Source organism: Trichechus manatus, unplaced genomic scaffold (genome assembly GCF_000243295.1).
Source record: "Trichechus manatus latirostris isolate Lorelei unplaced genomic scaffold, TriManLat1.0 scaffold00201, whole genome shotgun sequence".
In the NCBI taxonomy this organism is placed as follows: Eukaryota; Metazoa; Chordata; class Mammalia; order Sirenia; family Trichechidae; genus Trichechus; species Trichechus manatus.
This window is the reverse complement of record NW_004444137.1, coordinates 1,684,127-1,705,178: the sequence shown is the minus strand read 5'-3', so window position 1 is coordinate 1,705,178 and position 21,052 is coordinate 1,684,127. Positions and strand designations below refer to the sequence as shown.

At 43.3% G+C, this 21,052-nt stretch overlaps 1 long non-coding RNA gene across 1 annotated transcript; it reads left to right on the top strand.

Moving 5' to 3' along the window:
- The first annotated feature begins 6 nt into the window (after positions 1-6).
- Positions 7-15,596, top strand: LOC111822732 (uncharacterized). Its single transcript, XR_002825857.1, has 3 exons — positions 7-270; positions 9,191-9,388; positions 15,487-15,596. It is a non-coding gene; the product is annotated as an uncharacterized LOC111822732 (long non-coding RNA).
- Positions 15,597-21,052: the final 5,456 nt, after the last annotated feature.

Genomic DNA, 21,052 nt, shown 5'->3' with positions numbered 1-21,052 from the left:
GCGGGGTCGGAGTGTCCGCGTGGTGCGCACCGCCTCCTGGCGCTTGCGCACTGAGCGGCCGAAGGCTGGGCGGGAAGGAAAAACGCCGGGCGCTGTAATGGCGTATGTGTTCACTTCAGGGTCACACTAACCCGACGCCGGGGGTTGAAGGCGGTGAGATTGAACGGGAAAGTTCGTCTCACTCTTACCACCTCTCCATTAGTTGCTGGGCCCCGCGCCGGACTCTCGGGATGGAAAGATTAATAATAAACGACTGAAAGTGTTGTTAAGGTAATGACAACCATAGTATATACTCTTAAATTACATGAGTAATCCATGAATGTACTGCCATAAAAAAAAAATACAAAAATAGCCCACTCATATAGCACTTACTATGTGTCGGGCACAGGCTAAGGCTTCACATATTAAATCATTTAGCGTCTTGGTGTGGAACCTTCTAGAGACATGTGCTTGCAGACATATACGATTGTCCACACTCTGCCTTGAATTGGATTTTTTTACATGTAACTGGGAACATAGGAACGATATCGTTCTACAGCTTGCTTTTCTCACTTTTTCTTGTAGGTTTTTTTTCTGTCCACATATGTTGTATTCTTTTGAATCGCTGAAGACTATTTCTCAGAATTGTGTCTAATATATATTTCTTGTTCCATTGTATGTAAACATTTCCCCGTTAATGAACACTTAGGTTGTTTCCGCTTTTCCCCCTATTACAAACAGGGCTGCCATCAGCATCCAGTTGTGAAATCCCTTTCTGTCAATATTGAAGTATTTCTGACTAGTTTTCTCAAAGTGGAGTTTTATTCAAAGAATATGCACATTATTAATGTTGCTAAATACCGCCGCCGTAAAACCGGTGGCCTTCACGTCGATTCCGACCTACAGCTCTTGAGTAGAACTGCCCCACAGGGTTTCCAAGGAACTGCCGGCCTTTTGTTTAGCAGCTGTAGCTCTTAACCACTGCCCCCAGGGTTTCCAAATACTGCCATACTTACTGCTCTCCAAAACACCTCAAACAATTTAAGTTGTATGAAAGTTTATCCACACTCTAGCCAATGAAGGATATTATCAATTAAAAAAATAATTTTTTTGCCAATTTAGTGCAAATAAAATTATACACCAATTAGGTATTTTCCATTCCTCTGATTATTACGAGGTCGAGCAACTTACATGTTTATTGGCACTTGGAGTCCTTCTATGAATCACCAATCATATTATTTGCTCATTTTTCTATTGGTTATTTTTTCTTATTTATAGTAGCTCTTTATACATTCTGAATATCTTATATTTTCTTGTTTTGTATGTGACGATTATCTTTGCCCAGGGTTTGTCTAGTTTTTTATTTTATGTCCTATCTACATTTTAAATTTTATGTCATCTGTCAGTCTTTTATTGACTTTGGGTACGTATTTTGCTTAGAACGGCCATCTCTATTGCAGGGTTATAGAACACCTATGTTTTCCTCCAAAACTTGTAAAGGTTTGCTGTTGTTGTTTACAGTTAACTCTGGTTATTCTGGGAATTTTATTTTTGTTTGATGAGAGGCGTGAACCTTAATTATTTTTTTCTGAAAGAATAACAGATTTTCCCAATATCATTTATTTGAACAATCCTGACTGTCCCTGATAATGCGAACAAGCACCTGTACTATGTGTTGTATTTCCAGGTAGAATTGGCACTACGTAGCAGGTGACGTCAGTGCTCTACCCACACCTCCCTGGGTCCATGATTGTACATGATGCCTCCCGTGGTTCTTTCGCAACAGCTGGCACCTGCATTTTCCAGAAGCCTGTCTTCAGGCTGCTAGAAGCCATTTTTCTTGCCCTCATGGAGAGTTAGAGGTGTCTGAGAATTTATGTTCTCTCCTGTGTAGCCCTTAACTGGACAGATGACTGATGGTTGCTGGGATATAAGTATTGTACCTCCCTTGTTCCTTTGTTTTCCTAGGTGTTGACTGGGGACCTATCTCAGTTCTTAAGAGGCCACCGTCAGGTCCTTGCCATGTGGCCCTGTCCTCTCACAACTTAGTAGCTTACTTCTTAAAGACCAGCAGGAGATTGTCTATGGTTTTGCATTTTTCTCTTTAGGAAGGGCCCAGTTTTAAGGGTTCACCTAATGAGGGCAGACCTACCCAGGATAATCTCCCTCAAACTCCACTGATTGGTAGCCTAATCACAGAAGTGAAATCCAATCACATTCATAGGTTCTACCAGCACTCATGAGAAGGAGATTATTATAAAGGACATGTACATTGGGAGGCATGAATTTTAGGATTCTGCCTACCACACAGCTTTGTAGATAAGTTGTTGTTTTCCCCTCTGTTTAAGTATAAAGATTGTTAGATTTCTGCTTATTCTTGGTGATCTGAAGTTTAGGATGTTTCCAGATGTGAGGTCCCTGACTTGGGACGTATTCGAGTTATGAGGAACCACATTTACAGCCTTCAGTGGAACAGCTCATAGGTAACAAAGAAGGGGACTTGACAGATCAGGACTTAGTGGATTTTGAAAAGGAAAGAAATACTGAAGAAGAAAGAAATGATGAGGAAGAGGAAGGAGAGAATTTGTCAAAAAATTTTACAGTGACAGGATTAGCCAGAGTTTTTTCTCGATTAAATCAGGGGTTCTAGTTGCTTGAAAACACGGACCCAAATGCTGATCGCTTTGCTAAAGTCAATAGGCAGATTCAAGAAGCAGTGAGATGTTACTGCAAAATATATGAAGAAAAAAAGAAAAGGACCATATGGACAACTCTCACTAATTTTCTCACTAGAAACACCATCCTCATTCCCAAAGATAATCCAGATGATCCAGAACCTTCCACAAGTGGAGTTATTACTGCAGCTGACAAAATACCAACATTGTCCAACTCTTCATCATTGGAGTAAATTGTTATGATTTGTGTATTTTTTTAATGTATATATGCAGTAAAATATGTATGTAAGTTTATATTGTAATGGTTCCAACCCCCAAAGATGAATAAAGATGGGATTTATGAGGATACTGATAATAAAAGGCAATAACAATGAAAACTAAAAAAAAAAAAATGAGGCATTCAACTTACGTCAGAACTAACTTACAACCGAGTCACTGGAACAGAGTTCTGTTGTAAGTCGGAGACTACCTGTACTTTAAAAAATATATATTTACTGAATTATAATTCACATGCCAAAAAACTTGCCCATTTAAAGCGTACAATAAATGGCTTTTTAGAATATTCACAGAGTTCCACAGCTATCACCACTATCTTAGTTTAGAACGTTTTCATTATTCCAAAAAGAAAATCTGTACTGATTAATAGTCACTCCTCATCCCTCCTGCTCCCGGCACTGGGCAACCACTAATCTACTTCCTGTCTTTGTAAATTTACCTATTCTGGATATTTCATATAAAAAGAATCATAAAATGCGTGGCTTTTTGTGTCTGGCTTCTTTTCACTTAGCATAATGTTTTCAAGCTTCATTCACGTTGTAGCGTGTGTCAGTATTTCGTTCCTTTTTATGGCTGAATAATATTCCGTTGTACAGATACACCCCATTTTGTTTATCCATTCATTAGTGGATGGACACTTGGGTTGTTTCTACTTTTTGACTTATGAATAATACTGCTATGAACATTTGTGTACAAGTTTTTGTATAGACATCTGTTTTAATTTCTGTTGGGTATATCCCTGGGAGTGTAATTGCTGGATCATGTGGTAGTTTTATCTTTAACATTTCGAGAAACTGCCAACCTCTTTTCCAAAACAGCTGCACCATTTTACATTCCCACCAGCAATGGATGAGGGTTCCAGTGTCTCCACATCCTCACCAACACTTGTTATTTTCCATTTTCTTGATTATAGTCATCCTTTGGGTGTGAAATGGTATCTCATTGTGGTTTTTATTTCAATGTCCCTAGTTACAATGGGTTGCTAACCAAAATGGAGCCCTGGTGGCGCAGTGGTTAAGTGCTCAGCTGCTAACCGGAGGTTAGAATGCACCAGCCACTCTGCGGGAGAAAGATGTGGCAGTCTGCTTCTGTAAAGATCTATAGACTTGGAAACCCTATGGGGCAATTCTGCTTTGTCCTATAGGGTCCCTATCACTAGGAATCGACTGGACAACAAGGGGTTTTGGTGGTTGCCAGTTTGAACCCACCCAGCAACTTCACAAAGATAGGCCTGGCGATCTGCTTCTGTAAAGGTTACATCCAAGAAAGCCCTATGGAGCAGTTCTCTGCGTGTCAGGGTTGTTTCCTTTCACCAGACTTATTCAATTGCATGCATATGAGGCGATTGAAAATACCATGGCTTGGGTCAGGCGTGCCTTAGTCCTTAAAGTGACGTCTTTGCTTTTAACACTTTACCGAGGTCTTTTGCAGCAGATTTGCCCAGTGGGATGCGTCATTTGATTTCTTGACTGCTGCTTCCATGTGTGTTGATTGTGGATCCAAGTAAAATGAAATCCTTGACAACGTCAGTCTTTTCTCCGTTTATCATGATGTTACTTATTGTTCCAGTTGTGAGGATTTTTGTTTTCTTTCTGTTGAGGTGTAATCCATACTGAAGGCTGTAGTGTTTGATCTTCATAAGTAAGTGCTTCCAGTCCAGCAAGCAAGGTAGTGTCATCTGCATAACAGAGGTGGTTGATGAGTCTTCCTCCAATCCTGATGCCCCGTTCTTCTTCTTGTAGTCCAGCTTCTCGAAGTATTTGCTCAGCATACAGATTGAATAAGTATGGTGAAAGGATACAACCCTGATGCCCACTTTTCTGATTTTAAACCACACAGTTTAAACAACTGTTTCAACAACTGTTCGAACAGCTAGCTGCCTCTTGGTCTGTGTTCAGGTTTCACATGAGCACAATTAAGTGTTTCGGAGTTCCCATTCTTCACAATGTTAACCATAATTTGTTGTGACTCACACAGTCAAATGCCTTTACATAGTTAATAAAACCCAGGTAAACATCTTTCTGCTATTCTCTCCTTTCAGCCAAGATTCATTTGACATCAGCAATGATATCCCTCATTCCACATCTTTTTCTGAATCTGACTTGAATTTTTGGCACTTCCCTGGGATGTGCTGCTGCCGCTGTATGCAGCTTGGACCTCTTCCTTCAGTACCATGGGTTCTTGATCATATGCTACCTCCTGAATTGGTTGAAGGTCGACCAGTTCTTTTTTGGTATAATGCTCTGTGTATTCCTTCTGTCTTCTTTTGGTGCTTCCTGCATCTTTCAATATTTTGCTCGTAGAATCCTTCAATATCGCACTCAAGCCTTGAATTTTTTCTCCAGTTCTTTCACTTTGAGAAACGCTGAGTGTGTTCTTCCCTTTAGGTTTCCTAACTGCAGGTCTTTCCACGTGTCATTATAATACTTTACTTTGTCTTCTCGTGCCACCTTTTGAAATCTTCTGTTCACCTCTTTTACTTCAGTAAAGTGCCTAACACAGTATAGAAAGCCCCATACTAGTTACACCAGTATCAACTTAAAGAATAATGGGAGCGATAAAAGCTCCCAAAACTTTCAATGGGGAGAAAAAGGGTATGTTACAAAAAAAAAAAAAGAAAAAAAAGATATGATCAGGTAGAATAATGGCCTCAGACTTCTCCTTAGCAGTATTAGAAATCAGACAGTAGGCAATGCCTTCAGATGTCTAATAGAAGTGATGTCCAGCCAAGGATTCTATACTGACCTAAACTATCAGTATTAAAAGTAGAATAAAGGCAGGCAATGCACATCTAGAACAGATTAGGTTAAGCTGCAGTAACAACCAACCTGCAGATCTTTGTGGCTTGTAACAATAAAAGTTTATTTCTTGCTCATGCTAACACTCTGTAAATTAGAGATGGGGGGGTCTGCAACACGTCTCCCTTTTTCATGACCCAGGTACAGTGCTATTACTTTTGTATGTGGTCTTTCTAGCCATGGTCTTGTAACTCCTACCCAGGTGGTTGTATGATAGGGTAATTGCGGCCTACTAAGGGGACTGGTCAGTTTTGCCTTAAAAGAGAGCCAATTCCAGAGCAAGGAGGAGACCACTACCACCAAGGAAGGAGAGACCCAGCAGCAGGAGACTGCGAGGTGGGCTTCCCGGCCCACAGAGAGAGAAAGCTAAGTGCTTTTGGGCAGAGACTGAGGGCCAGGGAGAGGCATGCCTGCAAGCACCACTGTGGAGAGGCTGTCCTGATGGAAGAACTGTATCCTGAGTGTTCCTGAGCCTAAATTGTAATTGTTAAACTCTATAACTGTGATTATGGTGTGTAAGTTCTGTGTGGCCACTGCAGTGAATTACCAAATCCAGTAGAGAGTGCTGTGGGAGGGATGGTTGTTGTCAGAAGTGGTAGAGATGGTGGAGAGAGGAGGCATGTCTGACCTCCACCTCATAGGAATCAGCCTTGGGCTGTTGATCTTGGTTCTCCTTCCCTCTTGTGGTGTTGGAGGAGGTCAGACACCTCCCGCATGCCATTTTTACACCAGGCTAATAAAACATCCACCGTCTTCATTATTAACTATCATGTGTCAGAGAAAAAGCTCTGTGGAGTGTCACACTGGCAATTAAGTGCTCTGGCATGGAAGTGACATGTCATTTCTACTTACACAGCCAGGAAGTTAATCTTATCCCATGTCTGGAAAACAGAGTCATAAATATTCGTGAATAGCACTAATGGCTACCACACAAGTTCTTAAAATTTTGTCTTCCATGCACCCTTTCTCCAGAAAATCCTGGGTTATGTGCTGCTTCCAAATAAGTAAGCAAAGCAAGAAAGAAGTTAGCCTGGGAGATCTCACACAGAAAAGAAGGGAAGGGAATGAAGCTGTGGAGAAAGGCTAAAGTGTGGCCAAGCCGATTGGATTCAGGGTATGGAGGGCTCCATAAGGAACGGGCATAAACCAAAAACCAAACCCCTTGCCGTCGAGTCGATTCTGACTCATAGTGACCCTATAGGACAGAGTAGAACTGCCTCAGGGTTTCCAAGGAGCGCCCAGTGGATTTGAACTGCCAACCTTTTGGTTAGCAGCCGTAGCTCTTAACCACTACGCCACCAGGGTTTAGGAATGGGCATAAGCAGGGGAAAATGGAACTGATTATGTAATTGGTTCGTGTGCATGGAAAATTGGATTGGGAGAGATTTTAAAATTTGTGAGAAGACCTTGCCAAAGATTCAAGGAAAACCAAGCATATTAGTAAAAAGAGGTGATTAAATCCAGGAGAAAGATTACAGATAGGAAATGCAATCGCTAATTTTCTCTGCAGTCAACAGCACTTATACAAAGTCATAATAATTAAAACACTAGAAATGCACTTAATCAAAAAATTTGGTAGCACTGTATTGAGAGAATGGGAGCAGGGAAAATGTATGTAAGAGAAGAGACCTAAGTCTTTATCTTCTATATGGTAAGTTGTTAATGAACAATAGCTAAAACTAAATGTTGTCAACAGCACTATAGCATGCTGTGTAAAAACAGGAAATTGTCAGAAGAAATAACTAAACAAAATTGACGTCTTTTGGAAGTGGCAATCTGGCTTGGGTAAGTGTGGGCCAGGGATTAATTTTTCGCTATGAACTTTGTACTATTCAAATTCTTATATGACTTCTTAAACTATAACCAAACTCAAAACCCACTGCTATCGAGTCGATTCCGACTCATAGCGACCGCATAGGTCAGAGTAGAACTGCCCCATAGAGTTTCCAAGGAGCGCCTGGTGGATTCGAACTGCTGACCTTTTGGTTAGCAGCTGTAGCTCTTAACCACTACGCCACCAAGGTTTCCAAATATGTACTACTTGGATAAAAATTGAAATGAAACCGAAGTTAGATCTTTAATTGTCCAATTGTAATATTTTAACTGGTATGTTTAGCATTTTTTGCAGCCTCCTGTTCTTGGTGATTTACATGTGGAGTGGCGTCTTATTGTGGGTGGGAAAGGATCTCTGTTTGGATTTAAAGTCAGCTTGCCAGTGTAATAAAACTAACTCTGAAACATTTTTAAATTGCCCATAAAACATACAGTTTTGTATACGCACTCTTAAATCCAGCCCTGCAACTCTTCCTTAGATAATGTTTCTTAGGGACCCTCAATTAATTATTCATATTTTTGTTTAAAAAAAAAAAAGCAAACCCGTTGCCGTAGAGTCGATTCCTACTCATAGCAACCCTATGGGACAGTAAAACTGTTAGCATTTAGTGAATGGAAATTTGTTGGACCAGTGAAGACCCTCCTCACTGTCGTTACTGAAAACTGCGCCAATGATTGTTAAGAAAGTCAGTTCAAAATGTAGGATCACAGTTTCTAGCCAGTCTGTGAAAAGGTGAAGCTTTCAGTGGTTTTGCCCATTTGTAATGTTAATGCATACTGATGGCTAATATTCTTTGGACTCGGGCAGTCATGGCTCTAGCAGCATGCTTGTCCGTTTTCCCACATTTGTCTGTTCTGTGATATTTCCTTGGACTGGGGCAGACATGGCTGTGGCAGCACGCTTGTCCGTTTTCCCACTCTCGCCTACTCTGTAATGTTCTTTGCACTCAGGCAGACATGGCTGTGGCAGCATGCTTGTCCGTTTTCCCACTCTTGCCTGTTCTGTAATGTTCTTTGCACTCAGGCAGACATGGCTGTGGCAGCATGCTTGTCCGTTTTCCCACTCTTGCCTATTCTGTAATATTTTTTGGACTCGGGCAGACATGGCTGTGGCAGCACGCTTGTCCGTTTTCCCAGTCTTGCCTATTCTGTAATGTTCTTTGGACTCGAGCAGACATGGCTGTGGCAGCATGCTTGTCCGTTTTCCCACTCTTGCCTATTCTGTAATGTTCTTTGGACTCGGGCAGACCTGGCTGTGGCAGCGTGCTTGTCCGTTTTCCCACTCTTGCCTATTCTGTAATGTTCTTTGGACTCGGGCAGACATGGCTGTGGCAGCATGCTTGTCCGTTTTCCCACATTTGTCTATTCTGTGATATTTCCTTGGATTCAGGCAGACATGGCTCTGGCAGCATGGTTGGCCATTTCCTGCTTTCGCCTTTTTGAATGTATGCCAAATAAAACTTTCTTTTTGCTTTGCTAAACTTTGTGATGTTTTTCCCCTACAACAGAATACAGTGGAAATGATGCTGTGTGGCTTCCAAGACTAGGTCACAGAAAGCCTTGAAGTTTCTGGCTGAACCTCTAGGAACGCTCTTTTTTGTTCCTCTCTCGTTTGATGGTTTCTCTTAGAAAACAGCCACCATACTGTGAGAGGCCAGAGCTACGTGAAGAGGTGCAATGATTGACAACCCCTGCTGAACTCCCAGCCAACAGCCGGCATCATCTGCCAGCCCCGTCTGTGAGCCATCTTGGACATCCATCCCTGTCGAGCCTTCAGATGGCTGCAGCCCCAGCTTCTAATGACTGCAACCACATGTGAGACCCCAGGTGAGAGTTTCCCAGCTGAGCATAGGTGTAATGGATTGAATTATGTCCCCCCCAAAAATGTGTGTATCGATTTGGCTGGGTCATGATTCCCAGTATTGTATGATTGTGTACCATTCTGTAATCTGATGTGATTTCCTTATGTGTTGTAAACTATATCACTATGATGTAGTAAGATGGATTAGTGGCAGTTATACTGATGAGGTCTACAAGATCAGATAGTGTCTTAAGCCAGTCTCTTTTGAGATATAAAAGAGAGAAGCGAGCAGAGAGATATGGGAACCTCATTCCAACAAGAAAGCAGTGCCAGGAGCAGAGCATGTCCTTTGGACCAGAGGTTCCTGCGCAGAGAAGCTCCCAGACCAAGGGAAGACTGATGCATCACAAGGACCTTCCTCCAGAGCCGACAGAGAGAGAGCCTTCTCCTGGAGCTGATGACCTGAATTTGGACTTGTAGCCTACTGGACTGTGAGAGAATAAACTTCTCTTTGTTAAAGCCATCCATTTGTGGTATTTCTGTTATAGCATCACTAGATGACTAAGACCATAGGCAACCTACAGAATTGAAAGTGGTCATAATAAATTGCTCTCTTATGTCAAAAGTTTTAGAGTGGTTTGTCCCTCAGCAGTGGATAACTGAAACAAATGGCTTCCCATATGTATCAGTTGAGGTTTCATTTGGCTGCAAATGAGAGGATATCTGACTAACAATAACTTACATGCCCTGAATGACCCCGCATACCAAGAGCCCTGGGGGAGGCAGCTGTAGCATTTGCTAAGTGGCTGTACAATGAGGACCTGGAAACCTTCTGTATTTCCACTCTGCTTTCCTCAGCATGGTAGATGGGCCGCGTGTTGTTAGGGTTGTCATCCCACAGATTCCAGATGGCCCCAGTGCCTCACGGTCACCTGAAAGTCAGGACAGAGGGGCGAAGTGGAAAAGCTGTCTCTCCTTAACTCTGAGGTTTTGTCTAAGAGTCTGATTTTCCCCAGGAGCCTTCCAGAATACTTCTATTTACATTTATTCGTCACAACTGGGTCACACGCCAGAGACTCCGTCAGCCTGAGACCAGAAAGACTAGATGGTGCCTGGCTACCACCAATGACTGCCCTGACAGGGAACACAACAGAGAGTCTGATGGAGCAGGAGAAAGGTGGGGTGTAGAACTCAAATTCTAGTAAGAAGACCAGACTTAATGGTCTGACAGACTGGAGGAACCCCGGAAAGCATGGCCCCTGGACTCTCTGTCAACCCAGAACTAAAACCATTCCTAAGGCCAACTCTTAAGACAAAGATTGGACTGGACTGTGGGACATAAAATGATACTCGTGAAGAGTGTGCTTCTTAGCTCAAGTAGATACATGAGACTAAATGGGCAGCTCCTGTCCAGAGGTGAGATGAGAAGGCAGAGAGGGTCAGGAGCTGGTTGAATGGACACGGGAAGTTGGGTGGAAGGGAAGAGTGTGCTGTCACGGTATAGGGAGAGCAGTTAGGGTCACATAACAATGTATGTATACATTTTTTTGTATAAGAGACTAACTTGAATTGTAAACTTGCACTTAAGCTGCTACAACAACAACAACAAAGAACTGGGTCACACGTACACCTCCAGACCAGTCACTGGGAGAGAGGCTTAGAAATGACCTTACCAATCATGATTCTTTTTCTGCCATGGGGACGGGGCCCGTCCTCACTGAGATCAAGGCGTTTCTGCCCACTGCCTGAGTAAAGTGGGTTCTGTTTTCAGGACGGAGGGTGGAATGGGTTGTGCCACAGCGTCTGCCACCCGTTTGGTCTTAGATGAAGACCAGGCCCTTACCCTTCAGCTGTCTTTTAGAAAACCTGTCACAAACAGTGGCTCTCACAAGGGGACGAGTCTAGTGGACCGAGGCAGCCGTGACCTGGGCTGAGGCTGCCCCTGGTTCTGAGGCCAGGACCCCGGAGAAGTTCCCACTGTGAGGCCCCTGAGGACCAGGAGTCCTGGGCCATTAGCAAATCCCTGTCTGTTTACTGTAATCGGCAGAATGTATCAGTTCTTTCAAATGAATGCATTGGTTTTGTTTTTTAAATCAACAATCTTCAGTACTACTGCTGTGCACCTAAATAGAATATCCACAAAGGGTCACAAGGGTGGTATCCAATAAATATTTGGAAGGTAGGAAATGATCTCAGTGCCTAACCTCTTGCAGGTTCAGGGAGCTGAGCAGGACTCTGAGCCCCGCGTGGGCTGGGTGATGATGTGGATGGGTGCAGCCCGAGAGGTGGCATTGCAGCCCACGGAGGTTCATCAGGTGTGAGCCGCGGCCCGACCCGCCTCTCCTGGGCTGGCCACGGATGACTCACCGCAGCAGCAGCCATTGGATTAAAAGCTGTTGCTCCATGTGGGTGCTGCTGAATCAGGCATTACAGCTGCCACCGAAACCCTGTGTCTGGAATCTGCTAGTAAACTTCTCTCCATCTCCTGGAAAGAACGGAATTTTACCCTCTTTTCAAGTATCAACACCATTCTCTTCTTTCAAACAAACAGTGTTGAATCAAAATTGAAGTTCCTGGGAAGGAAAAGAGAGTGATGAGCGCATGAGGGCCAAGGAGGCAAATTTAACAAAGAAACTGCCAACAGGAAACGTGAAAAGTTGCTGTGCACAGCAGCTTGAATAACTAGGAGGAAAATGCCCCGTTGATGCTCATCATGCTCTGGTGAGGTTGTGTGTGGCTGGCTGGCTTCACACGCGGGCTGTGGGAAGGGTGCTGTTTCTAGGGGGACAGCCACTTACACACATGAGTTTTCAACTCTGTGGACAGAACTGTGAGCTTGAAATCTACAGGGTCCTTGGCCTAGATGAAGAAAAAAGAAATTTTGAAGGTGAACCTTCTGACCTTACAAGATCTGTGCCTGATCTTTCAGGGAGAGTGAGGAGGTGTAGGGACGGTCAAGAGGATGGGCTTAAATCCCACACCCCTCCCTTCCTAGCTGTGTGAACACAGCCAGGTTTTAAAACCTCGCTGTGCCTCAGTTTCCTCATCGGCCAGTCAGGGGAAAGTGATAGAACTCAACTCACTGAGTGGCCACAGGGAAGAAATGAGGCGATGCTTATCAGGTGCTTAGACTCACGCCATGCACACGGTAGCTCAACGAGGTCTTCACTGTCGTTATATCAGAAAAAAAATGCTGATGTCGTAAAAGGAAAAATTTCTGCACAAACGTTTACTTTTACTTTCATTTTGCTTCCTGTTCTATTTTACTTTCAACAGTCATAATAGTTTTCATTTTTTAGTACCTATAGTGTTTTAGCTCAGTGGTTAAGAGCTCGATTGCTAACCAAAAGGTCACCAGTTCAAATCCACCAGTGGCTCCTTGGAAACCCTATGAGGCCGTTCTGCTCTGTCCTAAAGGGTTGCTATGAGTTGGAATCGAATCGACGGCAATGGGTTTTTGTTTTTTTATAGTGTTTTAAACTGATATTAGGGACTTTTATGTAAATTATCTCAATAACTTCTCCAAACAACCTCAACAATAAAAATATATATTTTACGTGTGCTCATCACACATACATATATGTACACACACACGCATGCACACACATATCCCCAATGAATACAAACCTATTTGCTGTCAAGTCGATTTCGACACATCGTGACCCTGTAGGACAGAGTAGAACTGTCCCCCACAGAGTTCAAGGCTGTAAATCTTTACGGAAGCAGACTGCCACATCTTTGTCCCAAAGAGTAGCTGCTAGGTTGAACTGCTGACCTTTTGGTTAGCAGCTGAGCGCTTAACTACTGTGCCAACAGGGCTCCTTCCAAAGCGTATAGCATCTACTTAATTTTCCAGTATGACTAATTTGTTGCAACATTCCCCTGTGTGGTTTTTGTCTGTGAAAAGGAAGCTAAGCAGGGGATATCTAAATGCTCGATTGTATAAATCCTGATAAGGAAAAGTGTCGCTAAGATTTTTTAACCTTTAACCAGGAGGTCACAGAGCATTTCCTCCTGCACCTTGCCCCATGCCCTCTTCTCTGCTCACACCTGTTTGCTTTCAGTTCCTTGAAATGCCTTTGCATATGTTATTCCCTCTGCCCCAGCCCGCTGTCCTCCACCCCTTCACAGCACTTGTCAGGGTGAAGATCTTACACGTATTTGTGCGAATATTGGATTAATACCTCCTTCGCCCAAGACAGTTTCGTGAGGGCTGGGTCTGGTTTTGCTTCTCCTTTATCTTCCTCTCAGTTCCTGTCGCGTGTTTCTGAATGAATGAACAAACAAAAGAACGTGGTAATATACACGGATGCTTCCCAAAAGCCACACGTGTACGTATTCATAAGTATGAATGTAAATCAACATTGAACAAGATCCAGAAAAATACACACCAAATTTTAAGGGTTCACCTCTGATGGGAAGGGAAGTGAGGATAGGGGAGTGGGTGAAAAGGCTTATGCATTTTCCTCTCTATTCTCAAGTATTCCATGTATCATATTTACAACAAGGATGCATTCAGGTATTACACAATAGAAACAACAAGGATGCAATCAGGTATTACTTAAGCAGTAGAAATATAACCACAAGTAGCAATGACGTGACCAACATTGTGCTGTAATTCTTTTTACAGTGATTACATTGCTGATTTTCCTTACAGAGCATGCAGAATTGTGTCAGGCATGTTAGTCAGTAAATTTCTCAACACCTACTCGTTCGCTCAGGAATTCTAAAATATTTCAGAACTTGTGTGTCTACACCATAGTTTGGGTTGGGAAGCCACTTACTCACCATCAAAATTCAGATTCAGGATTTAAATGCATATTCTATCAAAGGAATGAAAAGAGAACATAGTGTTAGAATGGGCTTGTAAATCTCCTGAACACTATGGTGTAAACCTGCTATTGGGAAACTCAACTCAAAGGAACGCAGCAAAGGAGATGGGCGTGTTGTCAAACTCGTCCGGCTTCTTGTAGATCCGGAATGTTCACTCCAGAAACCCTTCACATAATTCTAACTGAGCTATCCCAGCAGATACACGACGGTCCTAATATTTCTTGCTACCTTCACCTTTCCCCGTGCAAACAACATGCTGTCATTTAGGTTCACGACTACCACTGCCACACACCTGGACATTCATGTGTTTGAAAGGAAGACAGAGTGGTTGTTAACGTCTTCCAGTCTGTGCCATAAAAATACCAGTGACTGTGTTGGAGAATTTGAGGTTTCAGATAAGCATAAAAGAGTTTCATGTTATCCTACTTGGGTGAGTAGCGTCTGGGGGTCTTAAAAGCCTGTGAGCGGCCATCTAAGAGACTCCACTGGCGCCACCCCATCGGGAGCAAGGGAGCTTAAAGAAAACTAAAGACACAAGGGAAAGATTAGTGCAAAGGACTAATGGACCACAACTACCACGGCCTCCACCAGACTGAGTCCAGCACAACTAGATGGTGCCCGGCTACCACCACTGAATGCTCTGACAGGGATCACAATAGAGGGTCCCAGACAGAGGTGGAGAAAAATGTAGAACAAAATGTAAACTCACATCACAAAAAAAAAAAAAAAAAAAAAAAAAGAATTACTGGTCTGACAGAGACTGGAGAAACCCCGAGAGTATGGCCCCTGGACACCCTTTCAACTCAGTACTGAAGTTACTCCTGAAGTTCATCCTTCAGCCAAAGATTAGACAGGCCCATAAAACAAACAATAATACATGTAGCTCAACCATGAGTACGAGACTAAATGGGCACACCAGCCCAGGGGCAAGGACAAGAAGGCAGGAGGGGACAGAAAAGCTAGACGAATGGAAATGGGGAACCCAGGTCGAGAAGGGAAGACTGGTGACACATCACAGGGTTGGCAACCAATGTCACAAAACAATATGTGTATTAATTGTTGAATCAGAAACTCATTTGCTCTGTAAACCTTCATCTAAAACACAATACAAAAAAGAGAGTTTCATGTTAAAAATCAAATGGAATCCAACTGAGTGATGGGTCCAGGCTTTGGATCAAGGAGAGACTTTGGGGTTATAGTCTGGGAGGGGTTGGGAACCTTCCCGGTTGTTCCACTAACACAAATGTTGATTGGTTCTTTCTTTGCTCTCTACCCATTTCACATTTGATAGACTCAACCTTGACTCCTGACTAGGGAGAAAGGCCTTGCAATCTACTTCCAAAAATGAGCCAGTGAAAACCCTACAGATCACAACAGAATATTGTCTGATATAGTGCCGGCAGATGAGCGCTGTAGGTTGGAAGGCACTCAAAATACACAGTGGCCGCGACAACGGACTCGAGCTTCCCAATAATTGTGAGGATGACAAGGGCCTGGGCAATGTTTCGTTCTCTTGTACATGAGGCCACCATGAACCGGAGAAGACTCAACGGCAACCACCTTGTCCCCCAAGGTAGAATCACGTCATTTCAACCAATTGCAAGGTTCACCCTCACAGGCCAGGGCCACTGGGATGGTCACAAAGGTGAGTGAGTGGCAGTGAATCTTAGCGAGCACCTGGTCAAATTCCATTCATGTGCAGATGAAACAGGTGGACAGGTGGAATGCCTCACCTGAGGGCACTGAGTGAACGAGCACCATGCGCGTGGGGGTGGTCAGTCACTGGGGTCCCTGATAACACATTTTATTCACTGTGTGAAACTCCTTCCTTTAGAACATGGGTCATGGATGTGGGAGGAAGAAGGGAGATGTAAGTGTAAGCACACGTCCTGGGATCCTTTTAAATCATATCCACTTGGTATTGTTTTTGTTCCTTGTCTCTATGAATACTTTCTTTACCCTAGATAACCCAGGTGAAGAAATTACATTGCTTGCCTAGTCCCATCTCAGCTGGGATTGTGTTGAGTCCATCTGGCACAAGGTGCCCCTTGAAGTGACTCTGAGCTCATCCTATGATGTCTGGTTGCAACCGGCTCCCTGCCCTTCTGTCCCCACTGAACCTGAAGTTTTCCTCATGACAACGGCTGCCACTTATTTCTGCCCTGTTACTGTGTCAGGTTCTTTCACGTGTATTAAACCACTTTATCATCATGATAATCCAAGAGGGAATTACCAACCCTATTGTACAGATGTGTTGCTATTAGTTGCTGTCTAGTTGGCTTTGACTCATGGTGACCCCATAGACAACAAAATGTAACGTTTGCCCTTTCCTGCGCCATCTTCACAATCATTGGTGTTTTTGAGTCCATTATTCCAGCCACTGTGTATTTTGAATGCCTTCCAACCTAGGGGGCTCATCTTCCAGCACTGTATTGTACAATATTCTGTTATGATGCATAGGACATTCATCGGCTAATTTTGGGAAGGAGATCACCCAGCCTTTCTTCCTAGTCTGTCTTAGTCTAGAAGTTCTGCTGAAATCTGTCCCCCATAGGTAACCCTCCTGGTATTTGACGTACTGGTGGCAGAGCTTAGAAAACCAAAAAAGTGGCGTGGTTTTTAAAAAATGTACAGGAACCTTAAACCCACCCACTTGGGCTAGCCTCTCATTTTTTCTCTCCTGCTGTGTGATCATTGCCTTTTCTCCCCATTCCAGCTCTCCCAGGCCTGGGCCCACCTCCCTTCTAGAGGAATTCCACCTCAGTGCATCCCCCCTGAAGAAAAGAGGTAGGTGAATGTACTGCCCTCAGGAAGCAGAAAAATCCAAGATCTGACAACAATATTCTGGATGAGGTCATTAAAACCAAGTTTTCCACATTCTTTGGTGGTTATGAGAGTGGGGAGGGAGGGTGAGGGTTATTCACTAACTAGAAAGTAGACAAGAATTATCTTAGGCAAAGGGAAGGACAGCACACACTACAGGGGAAGTCAGCACAACTGGACTAAACCAAAACTAAGAAGTTTCCTGAATACAACCAAACACGTTGAGGGACAGAGTAGCAGGGGCGGGGGTCTGGGGACCATGGTTTCAGGGGTCATCTAGGTCAATTGGCATAACAAAGCTTATTAAGAAAATGATCTGCATCCCACTTTGGTGAGTGGTGTTTGGGGTCTTAAAAGCTTGCAAGCAGCCATCTAAGATGCATCTGTTGGTCCCAACCACCTGGAGCAAAGGAGAATGAGAAACACCAAAGACACAAGGAAAGTATTAGCCCAAGAGACAGAAAGGACCACATAAACCAGAGACTTCATCAGCCTGAGACCAAAAGAACTAGATGGTGCCCAGCTACCACCAATGACTGCCCTGACAGGGAACACAACAGAGAGTCCCGGATGGAGCAGGAGAAAGGTGGGGTGCAGAACTCAAATTCTAGTAGAAAGACCAAACTTAATGGTCTGACTGAGACTGGAGGAACACCAGAAATCATGGCCCTCGGACTCTCTGTCAATCCAGAACTACAAAATTTCCCGAGGCCAACTTTTAAGACAAAGATTGGACTGGATTGTGGGACATAAAATGGTACTCATGAAGAGTGTGCTTCTTAGCTCAAGTAGATACATAAGACTAAATGGGCAGCTCTTGTCCGGAGGTGAGATTAGAAGGCAGAGAGGGTCAGGAGCTGGTTGAATGGACGTGGGAAATCCGGGGTGGAAAGGAAGAGTGTGCTGTCACAGTATAGGGAGAGCAACCAGGGTCACAAAACAATGTATGTGTAAATTTTTGTATGAGAGACTAACTTGAATTGTAAACTTTCATTTAAAGCACAACAAGAAAAGGCGTGGGGGAGAAAAGTTAGAGGAGAAAAAGGCAGAGACTAGGAAAGAGATTGTTTCAAGAAGTGAGTATTCAGTTACTGAGTGCTGCCAAGAGGTCTAATAAAAAGTTAACAAAAACAAAAACAGAAAACTGAGTTTTCCTTATTCTTTATTGTCAGCATTACCTGATTCTTGAGCCCCATCTTGCACTTAGTCAGAATCTGTGTTGTAGCAATCCAGCTAGGGAATTCTGTGTGAGGTCCACTGCCCTAGCGTCCCGTGATGATCCTCCAAGACTGAAGAAAGAGACTTGGGTGGGGGTGTGTGTGTGTGTGTGTGTGTGTGTGTGTGTGTGTGTTTCTGTGTCTGTAGGGACTCTCGGAAGACTCCAGAAGGCTAGAGAGTAGGACTGGCAAAGAGACTTTGAGTTTGAATGCTAACGTTTCAGGAGAGATGTGAACACACATCGGGCTTGCTGTTTGCTTGACTCTCCTTTGTGTTCCATGCTCTCCAGGACTTGACAGCCAGGCTACCCTGACTAAGACTTCACGGATTTATACTCCCACCCATAGAATTTGAAGTGCTTGTTATACACAATCCACACCTATGCTGAATATTTTGCTGGTCTGATGCTAGAGAAATGATGCATCCTGGTGGATTTAATTGATTTTTCCCCATTTAGTAGTGAGATGGGAATCCCTGGGGGGGTGCAAACAGTTAAACCCTTGAGTAGTAGCTGGAAGTTTGGAAGTTCGAACCCACTCAGACATGCCTCTGAAGACAAACCTGGTGATCTGCTTCTGAAAAAGATCACAGCTTTTAAAACCCTATGAAACTGTTGTACTCTGCACACATGAGGTGACCATGAGTCAAACTGGACTCGACTGCAATTAACGCTAGTGAGACAGAGCGTGTTTCTGCTTATTATCTATTAGTATAATATCTTCCCACCGCTCCTCTGCCAGTTCGTTGTACTGTGGTGGCTTGCGTGTTGCTATGATGCTGGAAGCTATGCCACTGGTATTTTGAATACCAGCAGGGTCACTCATGGTGGACAGGTTTCAGTCAGCTTCCAGACTAAGACAGATTAGGAAGAAAGACCTGACCATCTTATTCTGAAAATTAGTCAATGAAAACCTTATGGCTCACAACAGGATATTGCCTGATATAGTGCTGGAAGATGAGTCCCCTAGGTTGGAAGGCGCTCAGAATACACAGTGGCCGCAAAAATGGCCTCAATCCTGTCACCAGTTGTGAAGGTGGTATTGGAGCAGGCAGTGTTTCCTTGTGTTGTACGTGAGGTTACCTTTAAGTCAGAGCCGACTCAATGGCAACTAACAACAAAAATGAGAACAACAAAACGTCTTCAGCGAATTGTTTCTTTAATATTTTTGCCTATTTTTCCATAATTTTTCTTTTTTGCATATGATTTTATATTTTGTACATTTATTTCTTTTTATATATGTCATGCATATTTTCTTTCATGGTGTCACTGTTTTTTTTTAACTTTGTTTTGCTATTGTTTATTGTACATCAATTTTTTATGGAGTCAAATCTACCATTTTCCTCCATTTTCAGCCCTTGGGTTTGTGTCCTGTAAAGAAAAGCTTTCTTCAAACTTATGGTTTTAAAAAATTCTGTTTTCTTAAAATATTTCTATAATATTTCTATGTTTGTTTTTAACTGGAATTTATTAAATTTAATTTCGTGTACAGTGTGAAGGAAATACCTGCAAATACCTGAATAGTTAATAAGTCTAAGAAATTTTCCCGTAATCAGAGGAATGCAGTTCTGAACAACAAAGGGATACCAACTTTCCCCCTGTCAGCTGAATAGAAATAGAGAAGGGGATGCTCTGAAGTGCTGGTGATGGTGTGGTGAGCAGGCAGTAAGTGTGGGGAAGGCTGGACGTTGGTGCCTCTCCTCAAGAGCTGTCTGGCTGTACTTGGTGAAACGCCATCCATATGTCCCTCGGATCACACAGTTCTACTCCTGAGTATCTATGCATGCTGGAAACCTCTCACACAAGGTCATAGGGGTCACTCATGCAGCTAGCCATAGACCATGTGTGGTCTGTCTGAAGGGAAATCGGTAAGTAAAGCCTGGTGGACGCTGTAGCAGAAGCTGTCTGGCCACCTGCCCTGCCCCCAGGACTCACCCTTCTGTGCCAGCCCTGCAGCTCTTTCCCAGAAGCTTTCTAGGGCGCTGGAGCCCCCGTTGCCTGCATTCAGGGCAGGCTAGATGTGCTTCAGTGGAAACTGGCTGACCACATCCCCTCACTGGCTCCTTCTCTCTCCTGCCCCATTTCCCCACGTAGGTCATTTCCAAAATGAACTACTTGCACTCACGGCCTTGCTCGGGGTCTTCCTCTCAGGTGTCTCAGATAAAGCAGTACATTCCACGGAATGCCAGGCAGCTGCAAAGAGCGACTTAAACATACACACGTACACTCACACACACACGTAAACTCACACACACATACACTCACACACACTACAGCCACACACACACACGTACACACTCACACGCACATACACTCACACATGCATAGAGAACGCCAAAGATTTCACAAGAAAACTACTGGAACTAATAGATCCAACAGAATAGCAGAAAACAAAATCAACATACAAGAATCAGTTGGGTTCCTATACACCAACAAAGAGAACGAAAAGGAAATTAAGAGAACAATATCATTTATAATAGCCCTTAAAAAGATAAAATACTTAGGAATAAATCTAACCAGGGATGTAAAAGACCTATACAAAGAAAACTACAAAACACTACTGCAGGAAACTCAAAGGGATCTCCCTAAATGGAAAAACATACCATGCTCATGGATAGGTAGACTCAACATAGTGAGAATGACAATTCTACCCAAAGCGATTTACAAATACAATGCAACCCTGATCCAAATACCAACAACATTCTTTAAAGAGATGGAAAAACTAATCATTCACTTTATATGGAAAGGGAAGAAGCCCTGAATAAGTAAAGCACTATTGAAGAAGAAGAATAAAGTAGGAGGACTCACACTACCTGAC